General features: G+C 46.0%; 1 long non-coding RNA gene across 1 annotated transcript in view; it reads right to left on the bottom strand.

The window, feature by feature from the left end:
- Window positions 1–27,140, bottom strand: part of LOC144328404 (uncharacterized) — a 66,075-nt gene that overhangs the window by 17,976 nt on the left and 20,959 nt on the right. The window contains exon 2 of the long non-coding RNA XR_013393615.1: window positions 6,945–7,025. This is a non-coding gene — a long non-coding RNA (uncharacterized LOC144328404). The remainder of the gene's footprint in view (window positions 1–6,944; window positions 7,026–27,140) is intronic.

Here is a 27,140-nt window from a genome sequence, read left to right as displayed (position 1 = left end):
TTCACAAACAACCATTCCTTCTCTCGAAACAAAGCTTGAAGCAAACCAGTAGCCAGTGGCTACTGGTCAATATATTGCCTCCATTATCAGAAGTCGTGTGCCTCTGAATACCTGTTGCTTAGGATTCATGAGTGAGAGATGACTATTGTGCTCATGTCCCACTTGTGGGTGTGCCCTAGATATCTGACTGGCCACTGTGGGAACAGAATGCTGGACTAGATGGACCTTTGGCCTGATGAAGCAGGACTCTTGTGTTCTCAAGAACTACCTAGCCCTGCCATAAAACTCAGCCAGTTTCTCCAAGAACTTGCTGAGACACCTTGGATGTTTTGCCTTGGTGCAGGAGCACAGTTTTAATCTCCTTCCCAGGTGCTGACTCTTGCCTTGTCTTGCCCTGAGAATCAGGAACTACTGACCTCCCTTTGCTTGGGCCATCACCCTTCCTCAGTGGTGGAAATCCCTGTGGATCATGACAGTCTAATGGTAGGGCTGACTCTCAGCTGGCTTAGATGGGTAGAAGCTGCCCCTCTGATCTCCTGACCACACACCACACATGGCTTTGAAGGCCAATTGTTCAGGGATTTAGATGTCAACTGGTGGGACAGGTTCACAGAGGAGGATGTGGTACTTTTGAAACACTGGTGTTCTGCAAAGGCTCTCTCAATGACAAATGCTGATTCTGGCTAAGTAGGACAATTAGTCTTCTCATTCTTGTTCAAATTTCCTTATGTGTCTAGCTTGAAGGAAGCTCCCACCCCACCAGCTGTCATCTGCACCCAGCACAAAGGCCAGTTTCTTGGAGGATAAATTTAACTTCTAATGAGAGCAAAAGCAAATTTATTCCATACACTGTGTGTGCTGTTCTAAAATTGCTCTTTAAAAGCTTTTGAGCCCAGCATAAAGCAAAGACATGTGACAATGTTAGAGTCTTTTCCTTTCTTTTCTTGGTGGCCTGACTGTTAACTAAGGCATGTGTATTTTCTATGGAATTAAAGCATGCCAAGAATAGATTTGTGTGATATGCAAAAAACCAAAGAAAGAAGCTGCCTGACTGTTCTTTCTTGGGACATTTTAACAGACACTAGATACTCTTGTTACTTTGATCCAGAATAGATTTGAAGCTGGTTTCTAGAGATAAAAGTATTTTTGTTTTCTATTATATTACCCCTGTTATTGATTGACCAACAGAAGGCTACCTTAGCTTTGCCTTCATATTCTCCAGCACACAATTAAAGGGACACCATCAAAGCTACACCCCCCCCCCTTCTGAGATTTCACTTTCTACTTCAAATCAAATATTTTGTTTTTCATACGAATAACAAAGACCCTAGAACTGGTATCCCATAATGGCACATGATTCTCCTCATGCCAAGGTGCCTCAGAGGAAAAGGCGGGGAGGTTGATTTACATATAACACTGCAATCCTATTTCCACTTCCCTGTGAATGAGCCCCACTGAATTCAATGGGACTTACTTCTGAAGTCACATCCACACCATTTAAAAGCACATTTATAGCACACGGGAACTATAGTTTACCTCTCACAGAGATACAGTTCCTGGAACCCTAAACAAACCACAATTTCCAGGAAGCTTTAAATGTGTTTTAGATGTACCGTATGGGTGTGATCTGAGTACAGGCGTGTATAAGATCACATTGAAAATGTCCCTTCTAAGAGCAAAGGGAAGATCATCATCCTGTTTCAAGGGGAGATGACATCGTCCTGTCTCTGCCCATTAAAACAGTTTTGGTTTGTCTGGACAGTTTGCTTCTGCTGCTTTAATTAATTTGCTTCTTGATTAACTAGTAATTTATTACATTTTATACCATCCTTCTGCCAAGGAGTCCAAACCTTTAGCATCACATGTAACAGGGCAGGCTAATGCAACTAGGGTGTTATGTACTGAGTTGAATAGGATCCAAACTGCAGCAGTCTGATTGGTCCTAGAACAATAGGATCCAAAAGGCAGCAGTCTGATTGGTCCTAGAACAATAGGATTCAGAATGCAGCAGTCTGATTGGTCCTAGAACAATGCAGCAGTATGATTGGTTGGCAGGAACTACCCAATCATGCTCCAGATAGAAGTGAATCCACAACCTGATTGGCTTACAGTAGAATTCCGGAACTAGCCAATCATGTGCAGCCCATTGTGTAAATAATGTATATAAAGCAGATACTTTGAGGGGACTTTCATTCATTCCTCCTCACCACTATGAGCTGAATAAAGAGCATGAAATCACTTTGCGACTCTGAGTATATTTCACTGGCGACGAGGATGGGATCCCGCTGAGCTGACTGCCACACACAGCACCGCAGCACCGCCACCTGCCGCACCGCTGCCTCGCACCGTGTATCCAGGCTTCAGCTCCGGGACACAAGGAACTCAGAATGGCAACCGACAACAGCTTCTCGCCGTTCAACCCAGCATCTGGAGACTGGGAAGCGTACGCCTCCCGTTTCACCTTCCTCCTAGAAGCCAAAGGGGTCACCGACGAAGAAGACGCCAAGAAGAGGGCGATATTCTTCAGCGTCTGCGGAGAGGAGACGTTTGAAATCGCCCGGGCTCTCCTTGCGCCTGAAGACGTCGCTACTGTTCCATACAAAACAATAATGGAACAGCTGAAGGGGCACTTTTCGCCACAGCCCTCAGTGGTGGCTCGTCGAAATGCCTTCTACGCAAAGCGGCAAGCCCCTGGGGAAACCATAAATGGGTTTGTGACCTCTCTCTGCCAAGCCGCCCGGTTCTGCAACTTCTCAGAGCTGGAGAACATGCTTCGTGACCGCCTCGTCGGTGGCCTGAAGGATGAGAAGCTGCAACGACGCCTCTACGCTAAGAAGGACCTAACGTTCCAGGTCGCTCTGGAGGAGGCCCTGGCAACGGAAGCTGCCGAGAGGTCGACGCAAGAGGCACGGCCGAGCCTGTCATCCCAACCGAGGGTCCACCACGAAGACCTCACCGACGACTCAGGATCCGACAGGGAGGAGGTGCACCGAGTACAGCAGCGCACTCAAGCAGCCCACATACCACAGCTGCCTCGACGAGAAGGAGGGAACTGCGCAAGCTGTGGAGAAAGTCACGAGAGGAGGACCTGCCGTTTCCGCAACGCAGAGTGCAGACAGTGCAGAAAATTGGGACACATCGCCCGGGTGTGTCGGGCTCGGCCCACCCGACGCCAGGCATCAGATGACCAATCCAAGAGTCCCAGGTCCCGGGGCCCAACACACCAAGGCAACTCGACGGAGCTCACGGACTTCCAGGTATACCAGTTGCCCCACCCCAACGTAGAGAAAATTTATGTCGAGGTACAGATAGAGGGGGCCCCATGCCGCATGGAGCTTGACACGGGTTCAACTCTATCCATAATCTCGGCAAAGACCTTAAGAAAACTGTGTCCTACGGGGGGTCCCAAACTCAGGCCGGCCCCATTCACCCTCCGGGACTTCCAGAAACGTAAGGTCCCCACAATGGGGGTGGGGACCTTCAGGGTGCAATACCGAGGGCGGACGCGGCAACTGGACTTGCTTGTGGTCAAGGGCCCCTACATTAGCTTACTGGGATTGGCATGGTTTGGACCACTGGGGCTAGCCGTCACCGGGGTGAACCACACTAGCTTACAAGTAGACGTGGACGCCATATGCAAGGAATTTCCGGGGGTTTTCGATGGGAAATTGGGACAGTATACGGGCCCCCCCATTGCTCTACAGCTTGACCCCGCAGTACGACCGGTCAGGCTCAAGGCCCGCCGGGTCCCGTTCGCCCTGAAACCCCGTATAGACGAGGAATTGGACCGGCTTGTGGAGCAAGGGGTGCTGGAGCCGGTGCCTAATGCCCCCTGGGAAACCCCAATTGTCACACCCGTCAAGCCTAATGGTTCGGTCCGCATCTGCGCAGACTACAAATGTACCATAAACAAGGCCCTCACGGCCCATGCATACCCAGTGCCAGTGGTCAGCCATGTTCTTGCCACCCTGGCTGGGTCGAAAATTTTTGGCAAGCTGGACTTGGCCCAAGCATATCAACAGCTGCCAGTAGATGAGGCTACAGCAGAGGCACAGACGATTGTGACGCACAGAGGAGCATTCAGGGTAAAGCGGCTGCAATTCGGTGTCAGCGTGGCACCAGGCATATTCCAGAATCTAATGGACTCTCTCCTTAAAGGGATTCCTGGCGTCACCCCCTTCTTCGATGATGTGTTGATTGCCGGGCCCACACCAGAGGAGTTTGAGGACCGCCTCCGCACCGTTCTGCACCGTTTCCAGACGGCGGGTCTCAAGGTGAAGCGGGAAAAATGTCTACTAGGAGTGCCTCAGGTGGACTTTCTGGGATTTATGGTGGACGCAGAAGGGGTCCACCCGACTGGGGACAAGGTACGGGCCATTTGTGATGCCCCAGCGCCCAAGAACAAGACTGAACTTCAGGCCTTCTTGGGACTATTGAACTTTTACCATTCCTTCCTTCCCCACAAGGCGGCGGTAGCGGAGCCCCTACACAGACTCCTGGACAAGCGGGCCCCTTGGGTGTGGGGCCAGCGCCAGGAGGCCGCATTCCAGGCAGTCAAGGACTTGCTTGTCTCAAACTCGGTCTTGGCACACTTCGACGAGAGGCTGCCGGTGGTGCTAGCATGCGACGCCTCGCCCTATGGAATCGGCGCTGTCCTGGGACACCAACTCCCGGATGGAAGAGAGGTACCAGTGGCATACTTTTCCCAGACACTCAACGCAACCGAGCGGAACTACTCGCAAATCGACAAGGAGGGTCTGGCAATCGTGAAGGGAGTAAAAAAATTCCATGATTTCTTGTACGGGCGGCCCTTCACCGTGGTGACTGACCACAAGCCGTTGCTTGGCTTGTTTGCCCCTGAAAAGCAGACCCCCCAAGTGCTGTCTCCTCGCGTCCTCAGGTGGTCAATTTTCCTTGCCAGCTACCAGTATGCACTGATTTACCGTCCTGGGAAGGCAATGGGCCATGCGGATGCCCTCAGCAGGCTACCACTACCAGAAACAGGCCCCGACCCAGCACCTGCACAAGAGGTTATGAGCCTGGAGCTGCTTCCCGACCGCCCCATTCAGGCACAAGAAGTTGCACACCATTCCAAGAAAGATAGGGTCATCCCCCGGGTCCTGGACTGGGTGTGGAGGGGATGGCCCAGCAGCAGCCCCGGGCCAGAATTCGCCAGCTACACAACCCGCAAGCATGAACTGTCGGCCCACAAGGGGTGCCTGTTATGGGGAAGCAGGGTCGTTGTTCCCCAGCCCCTCCGCAAAAGGGTCCTCACAGCCCTACACGAGACACACCCAGGGGTAGTAAGAATGAAGGCCCTTGCCAGGAGTTATGTGTGGTGGCCGGGGATCGACGGAGAGATAGAGGCCTGGGTCAAACACTGCCAGGCCTGCCAAGAATCCCGCCCAGATCCCCCAAGGGCCCCAGTCCAGTCCTGGGAGTCCGCCCGAGCACCATGGTCACGCCTGCATGTGGATTTTGCGGGCCCCTTTCAGGGGAAAACATTCTTCATAGTGGTGGACTCCTACACCAAATGGCTGGAAGTCGCACTGGTACCGTCCACTTCTACGTCCGCAGCCATCCGGGTACTACGCAGGCTGTTTGCAACCCACGGGCTCCCTGACACTCTCGTCTCAGACAACGGGACTGCATTTACGTCAGGAGAATTCCAAACCTTCACAGCACAGAACGCCATCCGCCACATCCGTTCGGCGCCATTCCACCCTGCCACCAATGGCCAAGCAGAACGCATGGTGCGGACCACCAAGGACACCCTTCGCCGCATGATGCAAGGGGATTGGGAGTACCGCCTTGCCACATTCCTTCTAGCACAGCACAGCACCCCCAGCTCAACGACTGGCCGGAGCCCCGCTGAACTACTAATGGGTCGGCGCCTTGCAATCAGATTGGACCGCCTTCACCCCGATAGAGCTCAGGATGAGGTAGTGGTGGGGGAAGACAGGAACCCCCGGACCTTCGAGGCCCAGGACCCAGTGTACGCAAAGAATTTTGGGGCAGGCCCAGCATGGGTACCTGCCACAGTCACCAGGGTCACTGGCCCCGTGTCGTACGAGGTGCTAACAGATGGGGGGCAATGCTGGCGCCGCCACTGCGACCAGATACGGCGACGATTCCCGGGAGAAAACCAGGAGGAGGAAAGGGCAGAGGAGTCCCAAGGGAACAGAGGGGCAGTGAGGCCCATAGAGCACGAGGGGCCAGCAGGAGAGGCAGAATCAGTCAATACAGAGAGGACCTGTGAGGCCGAAAGGACACCGGAACCAGAACCACGACTGAGCGAGCCGGTTGCGCCAGACCAGACAGCCCCATCACAGCCAGCATCCTTGGAACACGAGCCAGAACCTGAACCTCGGACCAGGGAACACCCCAGGCCGCAACGCACACGTAGGCCGCCGGCGTACCTCAAGGACTATGAATGCGACCTCCCGGGCAGGACTGGAACTTAGAGGGGAGGGGTGTTATGTACTGAGTTGAATAGGATCCAAACTGCAGCAGTCTGATTGGTCCTAGAACAATAGGATCCAAAAGGCAGCAGTCTGATTGGTCCTAGAACAATAGGATTCAGAATGCAGCAGTCTGATTGGTCCTAGAACAATGCAGCAGTATGATTGGTTGGCAGGAACTACCCAATCATGCTCCAGATAGAAGTGAATCCACAACCTGATTGGCTTACAGTAGAATTCCGGAACTAGCCAATCATGTGCAGCCCATTGTGTAAATAATGTATATAAAGCAGATACTTTGAGGGGACTTTCATTCATTCCTCCTCACCACTATGAGCTGAATAAAGAGCATGAAATCACTTTGCGACTCTGAGTATATTTCATAGGGAAAAATAGTTTTATTTATTTATAAAAAAAATATGTACGTGCGACCAACTCACATAAATATCAAGGTATACAGCGTTATTTTTCTAGAGAACTCACCATGTACGCCTCCCTTGTTCTCTTATAATGACAACAGCGCCGACCTGAGAGGTTCTGGAACTGGGTTCTGGCGAGTTCTGGCTGAAAAAAAGCCATGGCGGTATACGACAATGTATACAAGTACAATGAAACATAAAATACCAAGTAATCATTAAAATAACTGGCTAATCGGGGAAATTTAAATGGTTGCATAGGCCTGTTGGCATGAAGAGGTCTTTGAGAGACAGATGAAAGTCAAAGGTGAGGGTGCCTGCAGAATCTCTGCCAGAAGTCTCACAGCATGGGGCTGGCAACAATCAGTGACTGATGTCTAGTTGAGGCCAGTTGGGCCTCTGTGACACAGGGGACAACTAACAACGCTCCTCTGGATAACCTCTGTGACTGAGCAGGGATGGAATGGCTCAGGCCCTTCCTGAAGATACCCTGGACTGAAATTGTTCAGGGCTTTGTGTGTTAACAGAAGAGCCTTGAATTTGGCCTGGTGGCATATGGGCAGCCAGTGCAGATGTTTCAGCAAAGATATCACATGCTGTCAGCACAGCTTCTCCTGCTGAGCTACAAAGAACATACTTGGAGGTAGGGCTGTAGGAAACAGCTCAGAGCATGCTCAGATTGCCCCTTCAAGGCAGCCCTATTAGGTCAATACTGGGGCTGCTGGTTAGCCTCATAACAAGAGATGTAGTAGAAGCCTTCATAGTAGGGCTGTCTTTCAGGCAGTCTGATCGTTCAAATGTATTTTCTGATTAGAGACACACAGGAGGAGCGGGGCTCTTTGCCATAGCAATACTTTTGGATTAGGATTGGCCGAGTGCTGCAGAAACCTCTATGGCCAGAGAAGCATAGACAGAAATGTTCTCTGAGTTAAACCAAGTACAAGATGTGTGTGCAATAGGAAAGCATGTGGCTTCGAGATTTATTTATTTTTGGGGGTGGGGGAGGTTAAAATTGCTACGCAATTTCCTTGGGAGGGCCGTACCTCCCTGTTTGAGAACCCCTGCTCCAAATGAGAAAACAAGAACTGGACATTTTGCAGTGAAGGAGAAATGCACTGCAAATTGTGGGATAATGACTGCTTGATGCAACGGTCATATAACCTCCACACACAGAATCAGAAGGAACAATCAATACATAGCTAACACCATCTAACCTCCCTGCAAATGTTCTGCAAATGCTCAGGATGAATACCCAATAAATAGATGGTCTGGGAACAATCCCAATAGCTAACGCCTGGTTCTTCTTAGCTCAGCTAAGAGCATGAGATTCTTAATCTCAGGGCCATGGGTTCAAACTCCACCTTGGGCAAAGGATTCCTGCATTGCATGGGGTTGGACTAGATGACCCTTGTAGTTCCTTCCAACTCTACAATGCTATGAGTCTGTGCTCTGTTACCTCACCCAAACAACACTCTTGTCTTGAAGTTCTAACATGGCGCAACCACGGTTGGGTTGACCAGAAACCTATAAAAGTGTGTGTGGAGGGAGAATTAAAAGCTTCTTGTTAAGCAGTAGACAAGCAGTCTCCTCCAACAAAGACATGCCTCCTTCAGTGGTAATGCGATTCATTTTCCTCTAAGAGGAGAAGACTGATATTTCAATACATAAAGAGAGCCATTTGGGTAACATTTAACTAGCCTCAAACCTCTGGCTTCCTCACTAACCTAAGATCTGCCTTGAGGCTTTCCTGGACAAAAGAGGCCTTCTCCTCCACAGGACTTCAAAGAAACTAGGGAACTCCTGCTCTCCCCCCCACAAAGGAGAGTAAGCTAGTCAGCCACTGTGTCAGAAATACAAAATCAAAATATTATGAATGCAAATTTAAGGAATGCAAAAAAAAAAAAAAAAAAAAAAAGTTGGGGGAGGGAGAGAAAAAGCTCCTCACATGGAAAAGCGCTTGCATGTACAGTTGGAGTTTCTTTCTTTTTTTAGTAAAAAAAAAAAAAGACCCTGAAATGCAGACCTTGAATTATTCAGCAAGAAGAGGTTAAAAGGGGGGTGGGGAACATAGCAAAGAAGCTTATTATGTTTGCCTTGATTCATAGACTATTAGGTATACAAAAAAGAAAAAGGAATTTGGTTACGCTTGCTTATCTCCTAACCTTATAAATTTGGGATTAACAGATCAAAGGAGGATTTGGTTCAGCTGATAGAAAATGTGAGATCTTTTAGAGCAGCCTGGTCTCTCCCTCTCTGTCCCTCATGATCAAATGAGCTCAAGCAATTGGGAGAATAAACGGTGTAGGTTTCGCCGTTCTTTTTTTCAAGCTGGTGCGCTTCTTAATTATTTATGTGTGTTTCAGTTGTGTCGTACAATACACTTGACGTGCAAAATTTAAACAGCAACAGGTATTAAAAGGGAGGGCTTGACTAGCGGGATATGAGCAACGTTTATGGCCTCATCATGGGAACCAAAAGGAAAAACTCTAGAGTCTGCAGTAATAGGAGGGGGCTTAATTGCCATCGTAATCTCGTATATCACATTACCAAAGCCACAAGCTTGCTTCTGGAGTCCCAAAGGTATTGTTAGATCCTGACACGCATCAGGAATTTGCCCATCCTTAGCAATTCTTCATTGCTTTAGGAGGGCTGCAAAACACAGGAGGAAAATTAAGATGAACGTGAAGATTTATATGGGAATGTACACTGGTGCATTTTGGACCACCATAAAAACGTGTAATATGTATTGATGGATCACTTCAGGGGCCCATCTAGTTAGTTATCTGTCTCTGACAACAGCTAAGCAGATACCCCAAGAAAGCTGTCATTTTTACACCATGTATTTAAAGCTCATGGCTTTCCCCTAAGGAACCCTGGAAACTGTAGTCTGTTAAGGGGGTTAGGAATTGTAGCTCTGTGATGGCCAAACTACAGTTCCCAGGATGCTTTGGGGGAATGCCATGTTCTTTAAATGTAGGGTTGCCATAAGTCCAGAATTTCCCGGACACAGCAGTTGGAAGCAGTGTCCAGGTGGAAATGTTTTGGAAAATCCAGACCTATGGCAACCCATGTCTAGATTTTGACGAATTTCCTTAAAAATAGCTCAAAAACTTCTTCTTTTTAGAAATTACAAAAAGAGCTCAACAACTCTTGTGCCCAGATTTCAGATTTTCACTTTTTGAAATATGGAAACCCTAGTCAAAGGCTCCGTTCTTAGCTGCTTGGTCAGTAGCCACAGATAAACAAATTCCTTCACAACATGTTTAAACACCTTTTCTTTCTTTTTAAAAACCCAGCTTGTGTTTCATTCCACTTTCACATGACCTTTAGGGTTCATGGCTGTCACATTTATTGGACAGCCTGGCTAAAACTCCCCCTATGTTTCCACAAGCCTAAAAAGGTCACATAAATGCTGACTGCTGCTTCAAAAGTCAGGCTAGGCCAACCACCTGCACTCCTGAAGATGAGCTGTTGTGACTGGGTGCAAGAATCGAGGTTGGAGGATGTTAAAGGAGCATCATTCCTTCTCACAGAAAACTCAGGTAGTGAGTGTCGCTTGAACTGTAGTGAAAACGGATCAAACGAGAAGCAAGCAGGAGCTATCAGTATGCGCAGGGGGAACAAAAGGGTTTTTTTTTAATAATAAGAATTAAGAGCGCAAACACAATGCTGACATATCAGAGGGGGAGTGGAATTCCCTGTTTGTTAAAGAATGACTGGCTAGGAGGAGAAGTCCCTTTAGGAGGCAAGAATGTACTGCAACATTTTGTTGCAGGTTTTACTTGTCTTTATGATATTCAAGTGGCATGGTGGGGTGCAGGTTTGCAGGGAGAAGAGTGAATGGTTCAGAATGGTCTCCTCCTCACTTCCGTTCATGGAAACCTCCACTGGATCTAAGCACTTTCTGTTTACGGAAGGGGTTTGGGAGCCAAGTCGCAGGTTCAGCCCCTGGCATCTGTACCCAAGGTTTACCCTCTCTGGGAACTAGTTTTGACACAGTAAATCCATACACTGGCTTGCTGTGACATTCAAACTGGGCCATAGAATGGCCAATGAACAGTCAGTGACCAGCGCTGGATTACCCAATCAGCAGACTAGAAGCTGTGCAGAGTGGCTGGTGTGACCCAGTCAGACGGGTGGCATAAAAATAATAAAATTATTAGTATCATTAAGCACATACTTAGGGCACCAGCAAAGCAGGGGCAGCAGAAAGAAAGAAAAAGATTTTTATTTTATTTTTTAAAAAAGAATTTTACATTTGATGTATTTTTAAATAAGCACCAAAGCAATCATTGTGGGGGGCAAATCATAACTTGGTTAAACTTCCTTCACTTCACCCTGTTGCCACATTTTTCTGTTCTGTTTTTATTACTTAAAAAAGGTAAAGGTACCCCTGCCCGTACGGGCCAGTCTTGACAGACTCTAGGGTTGTGCGCCCATCTCACTCAAGAGGCCGGAGGCCAGTGCTGTCCAGAGACACTTCCGGGTCACGTGGCCAGCGTGACATCGCTGCTCTGGCAAGCCAGAGCCGCACACGGAAACGCCGTTTACCTTCCCGCTAGTAAGCGGTCCCTATTTATCTACTTGCACTTTGACGTGCTTTCGAACTGCCTAAACCAGTGATGGAGGATCCTACTATCATAGATCAAAATAGTTTGAGGAAATCAGATACTGTCATGTGTTGCAATAAATATATGTTTTCCATTATTTTTAAATGATGATTTTATGGTTTAGTGGTGTTTTGTTTGGAATTAGATTTGGGGAACGCCATCACCCTTTCAGTGCGTAGGGCCTCTAAAGGTTCTTTATTCATCCCTGACATTGCATATCTTTCACACAAATTTTGTGCGAGCACCGCACACACATACAGACACACACACACAAAATTGGGTTGAATGCTGGAGAAACTGGTCATTTGGAAGAACCCCAAGTTAATACTGTCTTCCAGCATCAGGCCTTGCTCTTCATTTTGTAAATTGATAATTCAGAGCTGGCTGGTGGGATTGTTGTCCCCTGGGCTACAGGGATTCACCTGTGGAATGATGACAAAACCCATATTGCAAAGGAGAGAGAGAAAGAGAGAGAGATGTGAATGTGCTGGATGGTGAGAGTCTGCAAATATAGAAGTAGTTTCCTCTTTGTTAGCAGCCTTGTTGGCAGGCAACTGAGCGTGGATAAACTATGTGAGGATTAGGTTTCATTCTCTGAATGGCATCATTCAAAGAAAGGCGCAAGGTGAAAGGTTTAAAATCAAAAGAACAGTTTGCTTTCATAAGCAGCTAGCGGCGTTTCTTCACCCGGCGAACGCTTGCTTAGCCTCACAGACACTTTCGGGCCTTTCGGCAAGCATCTTTGCCTTTCCTCTGCATTAGCATTATTTCACCCGCGTTAATAAAACAAACTCTCATACCAGACATTTTGACAAATGCTGAGTCATCAGCCCCCTTTCCCCTGGGGCAGACATGGATTGGAAAAACAGGGATGCCATGTGACGTTTGACGCAAGGAGAAGGCAGGGTTTCCACAGGGTTCACCACCTATCCTGAAGGAGAGCCCTGCTAGATTCGACGAAAGTTGTCTAGTATCCTGTTCCTCACAATGGTCAGTCAGATGCCTGTGGGAAGCTCGGAAGGCAGGTCATGAGCAAAGACATTGCCTGCCAGCTCGCTTCAGGGCTCAATTCAAGGTGCTCACATTAGTGCTGAAAGCTCTAAATGACTTAGGCCCCAAATATCTGAAAGAGACCTCCTTCTCTATAGAGCCCCATGAACATTAAGATCAGGAGAGGGGGCCCTCTTGGTAGCTCTTACCGCCACCCCACCTCCAAAGTTTGGGGTGGGTGTGTCTTGGGGTCTTGGGAAAGGGCACTGTCTGTGGCAGCCCCAAAGTTGAGGAACTCCCACCCCACAGAGGTGCACTTTTGGTAAATGCTGAAGATGCGCCATTTTACTGCAGCCTTTGACACCTGAGAGGTGTGTTTTCAGGTCCACCCTGTTCCCATGACTGTACAGTATTCTGTTTTAACTGGGGGTTTTTCAGACTCTCCGTGTCCCTATTTTCCAGGGATAGTCTCGGATTTACAGAAGCAGTCTCAGTTTCTGATTTGATCCTGGGATATCCCACTTCTCCTTAGGACATCCCTATTTTCATCAGAGAAATGTTGGAAGGTATGGAGTTATCCAACCCCCGAGCCATCTGAAGGAAGCCTTGTAAAGGGAGGTGTTGTAATGTTTAATGTTTTATTATGTTTTTATATATGTCGGAAGCTGCCCAGTGTGGCTGTGGATGAGGTGTAAATCGTACAATAATATCAACAATAACAACAGTTGTTGTTGTTGCTGTTGTTGTGGAATGGGACATCCCTATTTTCATCGGAGAAATGTTGGAAGGTATGTTTTTTCATTCTGAATTCTAAATGGGACCTGCTAAGAAGCTTAAATCTAGTCCAAAAATAATGTAGAGTAGGGGGAGGTGACAAAAGTGGCATACCACATTCCACCAGATCACTGGCCTATTTAGGAACAAAGGAAGCTGAGATTAGAGGCAGCATGGAGAGGACCTTCACCCAACTCATCCAGCCTTCTCCCCTCCACTCAGGTCCTTCTGTTATTACAAACACACTTTTCAGGGGTCTGATTTTACACACCGAAGTAGCACAGGCCTCCCCATGCAACAGTTCAAAACTTCGCTGCGTAAGATTTGGCCTTCTATCTTCCTTTTGGGTAAACAGCGTACAGAATCATTATGCAACGCCTTGTTACTTAATGATGCTGCTTTTCAACTTTCATCACAGCGAAAAACAATGGCCGGCCTGTGGTGAACGACAACAGCCGTGTCCACAGAATAAGCTCCCTCTATTTACTTTATATCTGGTTTTCCCTCTCATGTCAGTGCCAAGAACAAGCGCACACCGCAGATTTTATATCCTACAGTTAAAATTCTAAGAAGTATTACTGGTTGCTTTTCTTGGCAATGCAACAAGACGTACCTCCAGCACGCAGGTAACTGGATATGGCATTAGTCGATGCAATTTGCTGAACACAGGGAATGCTTTACAGTGTTTCTTGGTTCTGCTAATAAATAATGTAGCTTTAGCCTTTTTTAGACTCTGTGAGTGTGTACACGCACATGCACACACACATGTAGGTGTGCGCATGAACTGCTGGCTTCATATTTTAATGCCATGTTCTGGAAAAAGTCCTTGTGTCAGAGGATTTGGATCCCCCCAAAAGCCAGCATTAATAGCAAAGAAAAATGTGTCAGCAGACAACTAGTTCCTTTGCTTTCCTTCTTTTTGTATTTTTTAAAGGCTCCTCTGTGAAGTGATTTAAGAAGCATGAATGTATTTGAAAAGTAATGACATTTAATAATAATAATAAAGTAACCCTAGGAAACAAAAACAGAGGAGAAGGAAAGCTACAGCAGGCAGCAGCTTTACTTTTGTGGGGATTAGGAATTCAACACTGGGGGAACGCGAACCAGACAGAGAAACGGCAGAGACCTAAATTCCAAGGCGGTTTTTCTACTGGAGGCACCACACAAACCCACGAAAACAGTCTCTGGCCAAAACATGTCACTGGCTGGACAAGAAACAAGAATCAATCAATAACGCCCGTCAAGCCCACTCTGTACGCTGCCCAGTTGATTTCCTCATTAGGGCCCCGTGGGCAGGATCATAACTGATTGTTAAACCACTCTGGGAATTGCAGCTCTCAGAGGGGAATGCGGATCTTGTAACAACTCTCAGCATCCTTAACAAACTAGAATTCCCAATTTACAACTGTTTGATACGGCTCAGAGGCCTTGACTTGGGCCCCAGGTTATGGGTGCCCGGCGTGCATGCCATGATGTCATGCACCCTGCAGCCTCAGAACCTGACTTTGCAGTGCCTCGGACGTGACTTCCAGTACTCTGCGAAGCACTGGAAGTTGTGTCGGGGGCCCTTGAGCTCCTAGGGCTCCCTAGAGATGGCGCCCTGATATTGCTTTAAATGCACAGTACAGAGGAAGCCTAAGATGCTCTCGATTCTAAATAGAATCACTCAGGGCCAAACTAGGTGACCATCATTCATGCACGTATGACTGGTTATTTATCTAGTGGTAGGGGAGGCCCTCCATATTCTGGACTGGAATCAGTGAGGCCAAAGGGTTAAAGCCCTCCTCCCCTACCCACCAGGATCTCAGTGTAGATTTGGTGGGGTGGGGTGGAAACCAGGACCGACCCAGGACATTTTGCCAATACAATGGTACCTCGGTTTAAGAACAACCCTGTTTACGAACGATTTGATTTACGAATTCCGCAAAACCGGAAGTAGTGTCCCAGTTTGCGAACTTTACCTCAGTAAAAGAAAGGAATCCTAACGGTGGAAGGGCACCGGCGGTGGGAGGCCTCATTAGGGAAAGCGCGCCTCGGTTTAAGAATGGTTTCGGTTTAAGAGCTGACTTCTGGAACGGATTAAGTTCGTAAACCGAGGTACCACTGTAGAGGCAAAGCAGAAAGTGGCCTCTCCTCCTCTGTGCACCTCCCCCCCAGTTGCCTGCTGCCCCCCAGCCACCAGGTGATGCGAAGTGCACAGCAGAGGAGGCCAGTGAGTGCAAAACGCACACCACAGAAGCTGGATCTGGTCAGCACTGGTGGGAGACCCCCTACTCTTTAGTTTTTAAAAACCGATCAGCAGTGTGTAACAGAGAAAAGGGTGGAGGCTCTGGGCAGTCATCCTAGCTATAAAAAATGGAGTGTTACTGGTGTGCGTCTATTGGAGTGTGTTTGGCTGCAAACTGCAGTTTGTTTAGGGTGCTAGCTCTACAGTTCCCAGGATTCTTTGGGAGAAGTCAAGCACTTTGAACGTATGGTGTGTATGCAGCTACTGTGCCAGAGCCATTGTGAGTGGCCCTCTGGGGATAGGGGAAGCAGCATTGGGGAATCTGAGCCTATAAAGTCCCAGTGTACATCTTACAATTGCTTTATTTTTATTTATTTTTCTGTTTGCAGCTTCTTTATCCACAAAGATGCTCCAAGTTTCATCTTGGAAGTGTGGGGGGAAATAGCTCCATCTAGTAAAAGACATGATCTGGCTTATTAGTAAATTGTGTGAAAAGGCATCCTTTTTAAAAGCTCTACTGCTATAGTTTCATACCTTGGCCTCAGTACATATTGCAAAGTCTTGTATAAACAGATAAAAATGGTGGCAAAAGGCATACACATTCTCCACACTTACTGGTGAAGAGTTGGGTGTGTGGGTGTGGGTGGGTGTCTGTGTGTAATTACAGCTGTCTTGGTGCTTACAGACCCTTTCACAATCACCAGCTGTTTTCTATTTTTAGTTGTGGATAGCTTGCATTTTACAGCTTGCGATGCTTATACAAGATAAAATTAACTTAGCTCCTTTACAAGACTTTCGCAGGTTCGGGGTGGGGAGTTGTCCTCTTGGAATTAGCAAGGGCCAGTAATAATCCTAAAGCCACCTATTTCAAACCCATGGATTTGGGTAGTGATCCTTTGCAACAGAACTTCCTTCCAGGTGACACTGAGCCTGTGCCAATAGTTGGTATCTTCAAACGAAGGTTCAAGATGTCTCTGTCTCTGTACTTGACTTGTATTGATTTATAGATATTTTCTGTTGCTGTTTACTGTGTTTTTATTATATTCTTGGCTTCTTATTTGTACAGCCGGAGTCATTAACACAATGCCCATGGGCACACATTCACCCAAAAAGTCTTTCCCTGAACACCACAGTACCTTCTCTTCCAGCTGAATTTAGGCTTGAAAGAAGGCGCCCTTGACTCAGAGAGCTCACAGACTTGCAAAGCTCCATGGTACAGCATCTGTTTGTCCCTGGCATCTCCAGCTAGGGCTGGGAGAAAACCCTCTCTGAAATCATGGTCAGTGTGGACATTACTGAACTAAATGGACCAATGGTATGACTGAGCAGAAGGCAGCTTCCTATATTCCTATCTACATATCTATCATATTTTCCCCACCTCTCCCTCTTTTTAGCAAGAGAGTGTGGTGTAGTGGTTAGAGTATCGGACTAGGAACTGGGTGGAAAGCAGGATTCTAGTGCCCATCAAGTCATGAGTTTCCCTGGGTGACCTTGGGCCAGACACTGTCTCTCAACCTAACCTACTTCACAGGGTTGTTGTGAGGATTGAATGAGGATAGGGAGAAATGTGTATAAGCCATAATATTGAGCTCCTTGGAGGGAAGAGGGAGGATATAGATTCAATAAATAAATAAACAAACAAACATATTAATTAATAAATGATTTTGGTATCTCTTTTTTTTCTACTGAAGATCAGTTTTCCACATTTCTCCAAAGGTTTGTGTGGAAAAAACACCCGCACAAAAATTCATTGGCATTTTTACTGTGCATTTCTCATAATATACACATTGTCACAAGCAATTTTGCCCAATACAAGTGTTATTTTCAGTGATCCATATTTATGCACACTTGCTCCTAAATATATGCATTTTTGTACATTTGTGGGGGGGGGGAAGCACAGCAAAACTGAAATAAAATTAGTATTTTGAATGACAGCTGCATCAAAGTTTGCATATTGCTTCGGAGCAGTGTGAATTAGGCCAAATTTATCTTCCACCCTTAGTTGCTAGCCTTTTAGCCATTGCTCCCTCGTGCAGCGCTGACTGAGATGCCCCATACTCATGCTTTCTGGCAAGGATGATTTCTCGAGATGCAGTAAGGTAATTCGCATAGCATTTCACTGAATAAGCAACTCCCAAATCCCACACAAATGAGGTTTACATTTTTGTTTGCAAATTGCCCTCCGATTCAATAGATGCTTTCTGTAAAGATATTAACTACAAACGCTTTTCACAATGCCTCTGGTGAACCACAATGCATATGCACAATGTGGAGTGGAGCTCAAATTTGTTCAATTCATGCGGTTTTACGCAAAACAAACAAACAATCAAACACAAAGGGGGGGGGGTTGGAATGCCCAAGCTGATTTAGCAAACACTCAAATTATCTAGGCCACCCTGAGATAAGTAGGCTCTTTTGTCAACACATTGGTCACTTCAAGTGAAAAGAAAGCTATTTTGTTCAGGAGAGGTAAGGAGGAGCTGGGCTCTTCAGCCCCAACAGTACAGGGTCATTCAGTTTAAAAGCTGATGAGAAGTCTCCAGGAAAAGGACAATAGCACTTAAAGAATAAGCACCACTTAGGGTTGCCAGACCTCCAGTTCTGACCCAAAGTCTCCAGGTTGACTGGCCCCCTCCAGGTGGCAGGTGGCAGGCTTGAATCTCCAGGTGAGCAAGAGTGCCTTTAATTTGAGAGAGAGAGTGCGTTTGCAAGCTTCAGCCCAGCAGGAGTTGACTGCAAATTATAGCACAGACGCTCTGGGAGATCTGCCCTCCTTTGCCCCTTTCTCCCAATTAACCTCCATCTCCATCAGAAGGGCACCATGTTAGCCATCCTACATACACCTCTTCCTGTAAAGCTGCAATGGCAGGATTAGCTCCATGTTTTAGCAGGCCCTCAGCATAGTGCCCTCTGGTGGGCTCCTCTTACACTCCCTCCCCATTAAGCTCTTGAAATTCACTGGCGGCGACAGTAGCAGTGTTCCAGTGAAAGCAAAAGCCTGCTGGATCAGGCTCAAGGCCCATCTAGTCCGGCACCCTGTTCTCAAAGTGACTAAACAGATGCCTGTGAGAAACATGCAAGCAGAATCTGAGCACAACAACACTCTCCCTGCAATTCCTATTCAGACACACATTGCTTCCAAGAGTAGAAAGAGATCAAAGCAAACAACAGAAAATCAGATATAAAAGCTAGGTGCAAAATGGTTCCTTAAACCAGGGTAGAGTCATCAAAACGGAATGCCTACTTGCCATTTTTGGGGCCAGGCAGACAGAAAGTTCTATTTTTCAATACAACTTTTGCGTTCCTGAAATTTATTCTGATGGTGCAGATAAAATATAGTGGATAGAATTCTACAGGATGCGTTGCTAGTGTGTGAAAACAGTCAAGATCCAAGGATCACCAGGCATGCACCTCCAGATGGTGGAGACCTCAGGTCCTGGGCATTTTTACTTGGTTGCAAGTGCCCGATAGACAGGTCAAAATGTGTCTGGCACGCTGATCGTAGCATTTTTCATGCAGCCCCTGGAGTCTGCAATCTAGGGATAGGAAATTGCTGGTGGGAAGGGATTCTTAACCCTTTACATGCTGGTCATTGCTCCCCTCTCTCATAATCACCCCCCTCGGGGGACAGATTGGGGGAAAGGAGCTCCCGAGCGCAGGGTGGGGGGAGTGCCAAAAATTCAGAGAGGAAAAACTGTGGTCAAGGAAAAAGCTAAGCACCTCCTTCCCAATTGCTCCTTTCCCACTCCTGACTGCAGCCACCAAAGATTGCCTTCATTTAAACACACACAAACACATTGCAGGAACTTATAGTACAGAATATGTAAACATCTAGATCGGCTCTGGGAACCAGCAGAAACCAGAGGGCTCTTTGATAATTCCTCACTTTTTAGTGGTAGCTCTCTCCCCTCTACTTCTGGGTTAGTGGTATATTGCAAAACCAACCCTTTGAGTTCTCTTGATGGGGGTCATCTCAACAAGTCTTTAATAGAAGCAGTAGTGAATGAACTGCCCAGCTCCTCGCCCTGTATCCTTACACAGCCAGATCTCTCATCCTGCCATGTTTAGGGATATTATGATAATCACTGAAACTAAAAATGGCTTTATTTGCTCAGACTTAAAATATAAATTCTACTACTGCTCCCAGAAAACCGCCTTAGACTTATATAAAGAGCCTCTCAAAGCAGCCAGTAATTAATCTGTGATTTATCCTTAACATCGTCGAACGATCAAAGGCGGATACATATTTTGAAATGAGCAGGGGACCATAGAATGCTTGAGACCCAGCTAATATAGGGAATTATCAAAAGACCTCCCAAATGAATTGAGTTAATTCAAGCCTCCTTGTTCACAATTAGGCCATTATCTTAAAATCTGCAGTTCAGTTCCTCACCATCACATCTGCGCTCAAAAACAGACCCTCACGGGTGTTGGAGAATGGGGGGTGGGGTGGGTGAAGATTTCTAAATCCTTAAAACTTCCACATCTCCTGCTTTTTTCTCTCTCTAAAAATGAACAAATGTGTTTAAAGAGATACTTCTTTTAATGTGAGATTGATGCTGTCTAACCAAATTCTTGATGTTGCTTCCATTGTACAGCAAGGTATGCTTTGAGGAAGGGGGGGGCGGCGTGGGGAACCAGCTTGTGTTGTGATAACAAAGACACAGAAAAATAGCTCCGTCTCCGCTTTCAAAGGGACAAGCTGTTTTAATTTCCTCTGAAGAAGCTCATTACAACATGATGGGCAAAATGTCAGGACTAATTAAACGTGGGGGGGGGGGGGAGCTATTTGGAATCAATGGTATGTTTGTGAGGACCGCCCTCCCAAAAAAATCTCTATCACCTGACAGGAATATTATTATTTTTTTAGGACAATAAAGCCTCTAAGTCTAAGACACGAAATGTGCCACAAACATTTTCTCCCACCCCATTTGCCGAAAGAAACTTGAAAGGAACTTAATGTTGGAGCAGATGGAGGTGCAAAACATCATTCACTCTCATGCTCACGCACAAATCAAGCTGTTTTGTGTGACAACAGAAGGAGCAAAGCTGTCTTGTGAAGCTCAAGAGTCAGTGGCCTTCCTTTGGTTTTATAGGGGTGGGGGTCACGCCTCCCGCTAGTCCTCAGGTCACGACTCTAAACATCAGTCCATCAAGATAAGAAGGTTGCGACAGATTATATTAATTACCTGCCCTTTCAAGCCATCCCTGTCTCACATGTGGTTAACTCTTCATCATGTTCATCTCCAGGACAATAAAAAAGTAGGGGTGGGGGGTGGGGAGCTTCCACTGGGTTGCTTTGGCACAAGGAGTCAAGACCGTCACAGTCAAAAAAACCTTCCCTTTCGCAGGCATAGACTGTGGTACAGGGTGAGTTTTTCTGGGGGTAGAAGAACTATGTGTTGGGGACAACCTTGTGGTTCCTTGGAAGCCTAGTGTGGTATCCTGTTTTCCATAGTAGCCAACCGAATGCCTCTAGGAAGGAAGTTCATTAGCTGGGAATGAAGGCAATATTACTCCTCAGCAACACTGGGACTGAAATGACGACACTTGCAATAAACTACCTGAACCAGTGGGGTGTGGCAGACAGAAAGCTAATCTGTTCTCCCCCCTCACTTCTCTTTTAGCAACTACAGTGGTACCTCGGGTTACTTACGCTTCAGCTTACATACGCTTAAGGTTACAGACTCCGCTAACCCAGAAATATTACCTCGGGTTAAGAACTTTGCTTCAGGATGAGAACAGAAATCGTGCAGCGGCAGTGCAGCGGCAGCAGGAGGCCCCATTAGCTAAAGTGGTGCTTCACGTTAAGAACAGTTTCAGGTTAAGAACAGACCTCTAGAACGAATTAAGTTCTTAACCCGCGGTACCACTGTACTAGTTAGGCTTCCTCTTAGGCTTTACTTCCTTCCTGCTTCTTCTCCAAGTTCAGTCAACATCAGTATGAGCAAGCATGTGTGTGTGTATTGACTCTATTTTGGCCACCTGTAAAACCTATACTTGGCAAGGTCCGTATAGTTAAAGCTATGGTTTTCCCAGTAGTGATGTATGGAAGTGAGAGCTGGACCATAAAGAAGGCTGATCGCCGAAGAATTGATGTTTTTGAATTATGATGCTGGAGGAGACTCTTGAGAGTCCCATAGACTGCAAGAAGATCCAAACTATCCATTCTGAAGGAAATCAGCCCTGAGTGCTCACTGGAAGGACAGATTGTGAAGCTGAGGCTCCAATACTTTGGCCACCTCATGAGAAGAGAAGACTCCCTGGAAAAGACCCTGGTGTTGGGAAAGATTGAAGGCACAAGGAGAAGGGGACGACAGAGGACAAGATGGTTGGACAGTGTTCTCGAAGCTACCAGCATGAGTCTGACCAAACTGCGGGAGGCAGTGGAAGACAGGAGTGCCTGGCGTGCTCTGGTCCATGGGGTCACGAAGAGTCGGACACGACTAAACGACCAAACAACAAAAACCTATACTTAAGGTTCTCTTTGTTTGGCATGAGTAATAAAAGTTTTCTTTATCCCTTCAACCAGCAGGCTTACCAGTCAATTTTATTTCTTCACACCATTGCAATATATTTACCGAACTTCCAACAAGCATCTGGTATTGAGTGACATACGGCCTCTTAAGTCTAGTGGTTCGTTTAGCCATCTAAATTAGTGGCCATCCCTCCATCCTGCCTCTGGCTTCACAGCAGACTTCTAACTCCAGTGAGGATTTTAAGGCCACATCCACACCAGACATTTAAAGCACTATGATACCGCTTTAAACAGTCATGGCTTCCCCCAAATAATTATGGGTGCTGTAGTTTGTTAAAGGTGCTGCCTGCTGAGAGTTGTTTCCCCTCACAGTTTTTGTAGACTGCGTTTTTTCTTCCTGTTTTACAATCAAGCAGTGGATGGATTTTATGAAATGAATAAAATAAGCAGATAAAATAAAACAAGTGCTATGATATTTAAGGGTGGTTTAGAAATTAATTGCTATTCACAGGGAACTCTGGGAACTGTGACAACTTTCTTGTTTCATTTGTTCCAGATGAAAATAATGACCTCATGGACCCACTCCCTGGGCTTAGATGTGGGTATGGACATCCAATGTGCTGGCACTCATGGGGGGCTGATGTTGACATGTTGATTTCAAACATCTAGTCAGATATTCGGCTACAGGCCTCTTCTCTGGCTAGAATACCACGACAAACGCCTGAGTAAAGAGATCAGGCCAGGAACATGCATGTTTCTCTTCCCTTCCCTCTCCAAAGATTGTGGCAGAGGAATTCAATTTATGCCAGGTCCCGGTTTCCTAAAAGAATAAAGAGTCACAAAAAGTTAAGCCAAATGGATTAACATTTAAAGGAATGTGTTTCTCTCCGGGACATTGGCTCCCACAATCTGGTCTCCTTGTGTTTATAGCGACAGGTGCAGGTTAGCTCTTTATCTACAGCAAATCAACCAGGGGAAGAAACTACCGCCATCTATAGTACATCTTTTAAAGGCTAGATAGCAAATGTCAGAACTATTTGATCTGGTTTTAGAAACCAACTTTCAAGATTTTGCAAGATTTCGCGTGCATGTATATATCTACACACACTTTGAAAAGATTTTAAAGGCAGATTTCTTTTTTAAAGAACAAACTTTTATGTGCGTATAAAATGGGAAAGCATGCTCAAAGTCTTGGGCAAAGAGAAAGCAGAGGAGAGAGCTATCTGCAGTGCACCATAAATCTATCCAATTGTGTGCCAGCAGCTGGATCTTTTTATGTGTGACATATGCTCTTGATGCTTAAGATCAACAGATTTATTGAACAACACAAGCATTAATTGTGTCTGGTCCAAAGTCCAGAAATACTTGATAACATACAAAACTCTTGAAGCGAAGAGCTATATGCTTGGAGTATCATACTGACAGATACCAGGGTATGGGCAGGATTGGCCAAATTAGGATCAAAAGGGTTGCGTTCTTAGAATCGGGACTGAGTCAGAAGCCTTGGCAAGATATAGGGCCAGGGCACTGTTTCGGAAGGAGAATAGTCTCCATACCCAGTCAAGTCAAGTCAAGTACTTTATTACGGTCATAGACCAGCATAAGCAAAACATCTAAATAAATAGCATAACAGTATGAATCTAAGCGAATAATTATTAAATAAATAGGAGCAAGAACCAAACGTAGATTTAAACATATACATTGAATACTTAATTAAGCATCGACAATGTAACATTTTATAAGAAAAAATTAAAAATTGGTTAACACAGCTATATGGGGTGGGTTTCAGAAGTGCAGATCTAACAATATGGGCCTTCAGTTTAGGATTGAATTGTAGCATAGACCATTCTTCGTTGAATATCTATCATGGCAGCACAAAATCTGGCGACTGAATATGGGACTTCTGGGCTCTCATCCTGTAGTAATAGGGAGATGTATGTTGTTCTGAACGCCCAGGAAACTTATATAAAATGGGCTGGATAAGCCTAGTTCGAATGTCTACTGGCAATGAAGAAGGGCATGCTCCTTTGTTTCCTGCAGCCCAGAGGCACCTGAGCATTTCCTCTCCTCGTAAGGTATCTTCCTATAACGGCCTTCCTGAATTGCTGAAGGGAGGGCCTGACAACGGGCCAAAGTGAAAGCCCTTCTTTTTTTGGTATTTCGAGATTAGCTATGTATGGCATTTGGGAAGTCAAATATCTTCTAGTTTCGCTAATTAAAAATTTGGGGGACCTGGCTAGGTCTACCTGTCATTCTATATCTACCACACGCTGTTTAATATTGTTTTTTGCTTGTTCATGCAACATGTTGAGTAGGATCTGTGGACTGAATCCTAAAGTTGCTATTATATTTTCCACTGCTCGTTTCCATGTAGACTGAAATTTGTCTATAATAGTCAGGGAAACAAGGCCGCTCGGAAGGAAGGCTAGTCTCAGCCAATAATTAAGAGTGGCAAGCCACACTCTGGCCTCAATTCTTATTAATCCAGTTTCGAGGAATATGGTTGCGTTTGTCTCCATACCCATTTTCTGAGTTTCAGAAATTGTATGTTTATTTCTCAGGGACACACACACAGTCTGGCCAGATCACACACACACACACACACACACACTGAATGACTATTATCCTCTTAAACACATTCAACAGGGTACCATAAGCATGGCACTGCAGTAGAAGGCTCTACCACCAAAGTATGCAGGTTTGGTTCTCAATCATATGGAGAAGGCCCTCCAGCTATAAGGGCAGGGACTCTCTACAAATGTTTTAAGGAATATGCATAGATAGGAGACAAAGTCTGCTGCCACGATGCCACCCATAGAGGGTCAGGATATCAGTGATTACTAGCCAAGATGACTACACCCTTGTGCAAATTAATTGAAACAAACAATGTAGTTTATTGTACAAAACTCACATATACATTAGTAATGGATATGACCTCCGCTATTTTTAAGCAGCATTTGAACACGGTTTGGCATGGAGTCTAGTAGTTTCGAACAGTCACTGTTGATTTTCGGATCCCTGTACCACACTTGAATCAGCGCCTGAATGAGCTTCTCCATAGCCATACAGTCTACAGCACAGAGGTGACTATTGCATATAGCCCACAAATTCTCAATGGGATTTACATCCAGGGAATTCCCTGGCCAATCAAGTACCTGTATTTGCTGCTCTGTCATGAATTTCTTCACCACTTTCGATGTGTGACAGGGGGCTAGGTCCTGCTGCAATATCCCAGTACCATCAGAATACCTCTTTTCCAACTCTGGAATAACTCACTTTCGTAGAACCTCAATATATTGTGGCGAGCGCATCATTCTTTCTATTGGCTGCAGGCTTCCGACACCATAATGATCAACTGACTTTTTGTGTTTGTTTTGAGTACAGGATTATGAGTAAGATAGAAAACATGCTTTGTTTCAATTAATTTGTGCAAGGGTGTATGTCCTCCACTGCCAGAGGAGACAATACTGAGCTAGATGGGCCAATGGTCTGAATTTGTATAATGCAACTTCCTATGTTCTTATGATTAGACAGTCCTTTGGCATGATCCAGCAGCGTTCTTATGATCTTATAACTCTAGTGATGTTATCCCAAGCTGCTCATCTGGAGAATGTATCAGGAGAGAGATAGAGAGATGTAGCCTGTAGTCACTCATATGCAATAAGGCTCCATCCCTTTGCCCTGCATGCTTTGTAACTAACAAGCTTTGCCAAGAAGGACAGTGTGGTTTCCTTTCAAGCTTTCAGGTTTACTGCTGGTGATGCCCATTGGCGATGGAGCATTGTAAAATCTTTGCTTGCAGCAAACTTTCAACACTGGCTTTCATCCCTGAGACAGATAAACAGTTCCAAATGATGATGGTAGTTTCAGTAGGATCGCACCAATAACAGGCAGGAGACTGGCAAAGATTTTTGAGCTCTATGGACATATGGTACACATAACCACTTGCTGAAATTGGTGCACATATTAATTTCTTCTGCCTTGCTTAGTACATGTCAGCAAATGGGTTTCCAAGTGCCCTGGCCTTCACTGCCAGAAGAAGAACTCCAGCTCCCAAGCTCAGCTTCTGCCAAATACTTTAATGCTTAAATAAGAGTGGTGCATAGGCAAGGCACAGTTACAAGGTACAGCAGGTGTGCAAGAGGATGAGATACATAGCTAGGTGCAAGCTAAGGCGCTAGTCCAACAAGCAACATGTCCTCTGCACCTTGCTTCAAAAGACAGGACAGGCACAACACTTAGCATAGCAAATGGCTGTAGTCATGAGACTGGGCAATTCTCAGGGTGGGTTGAGCTTGCAAGGTGGATTTGTGCTGGTGTGTCTGAGACCTAGGAGATGCAGGCAGGATCAACACTGGTTGTTGAGAAGCAGGTGGAGGAATCTGACTCTGAATCTGAACGTATGGGTCACATAAGTTCCACAAAATGTCAATTGTACTTTTCAATGTGACTCCCCTTAAACATCTATGTAGTAGGATAAAATGTGCATATAAATGCATTTATTGGTGAAAATAACATACGAAATGCATTACATTAGGGAAAATTGCTTTGCAAAAATGTATGCACTGGGCAAAACTGCATTAAAAATGTGTGTATTAGAAGAAATTCACACAAAAATGCTTCTGAATACTAAAAATAAATAAATCTCAAGCTGATGTGGAAACATACAAAACTGAACTTAGGGCTGAAAAAATGAGAACCCAAAATTGACATATTCACCCAAACCTAATGGCAACTGGGTTGGTTCACCTTTCAGTGTGAACTGAATCAAATTCTTCCCTCCTGTCCCTAGCCCTATTGAGTACAGTGGACGCTCGGGTTATGAACGTGATCCGTGTGGGATGCAACCCGCGTCTGCACATGCGTGGGTTGCAATTCGGCGCTTCTGCGCATGCGTGACCGCTGAAACCTGGAAGTAACCCGTTCCGGTACTTCTGGGTTTCAGCGGTCCGTAACCCGAAAAAACACAACCTGAAGCAGCTCTAACCCGAGGTATGACTGTACTGGCCAGTTCTGGAAGCAAAACACCTTGTGTATGAATTTTTTTGGTGGTGTCAAAGTAGCAGAAATGACTGCTCTGACCTCCATCTTAACGTGGGGGATGAGGAGAAGCAGTTTATGTTGGCATCATCCGATTAAATTCTGTACAGCTCAGCATTTTCCCGCTTGCAGAGATGCATTTTC

The sequence above is a fragment of the Podarcis muralis genome, chromosome 7 (assembly GCF_964188315.1).
Source record: "Podarcis muralis chromosome 7, rPodMur119.hap1.1, whole genome shotgun sequence".
Lineage (NCBI taxonomy): Eukaryota > Metazoa > Chordata > Lepidosauria > Squamata > Lacertidae > Podarcis > Podarcis muralis.
This window is presented reverse-complemented; position numbering and strand designations above follow the sequence as displayed.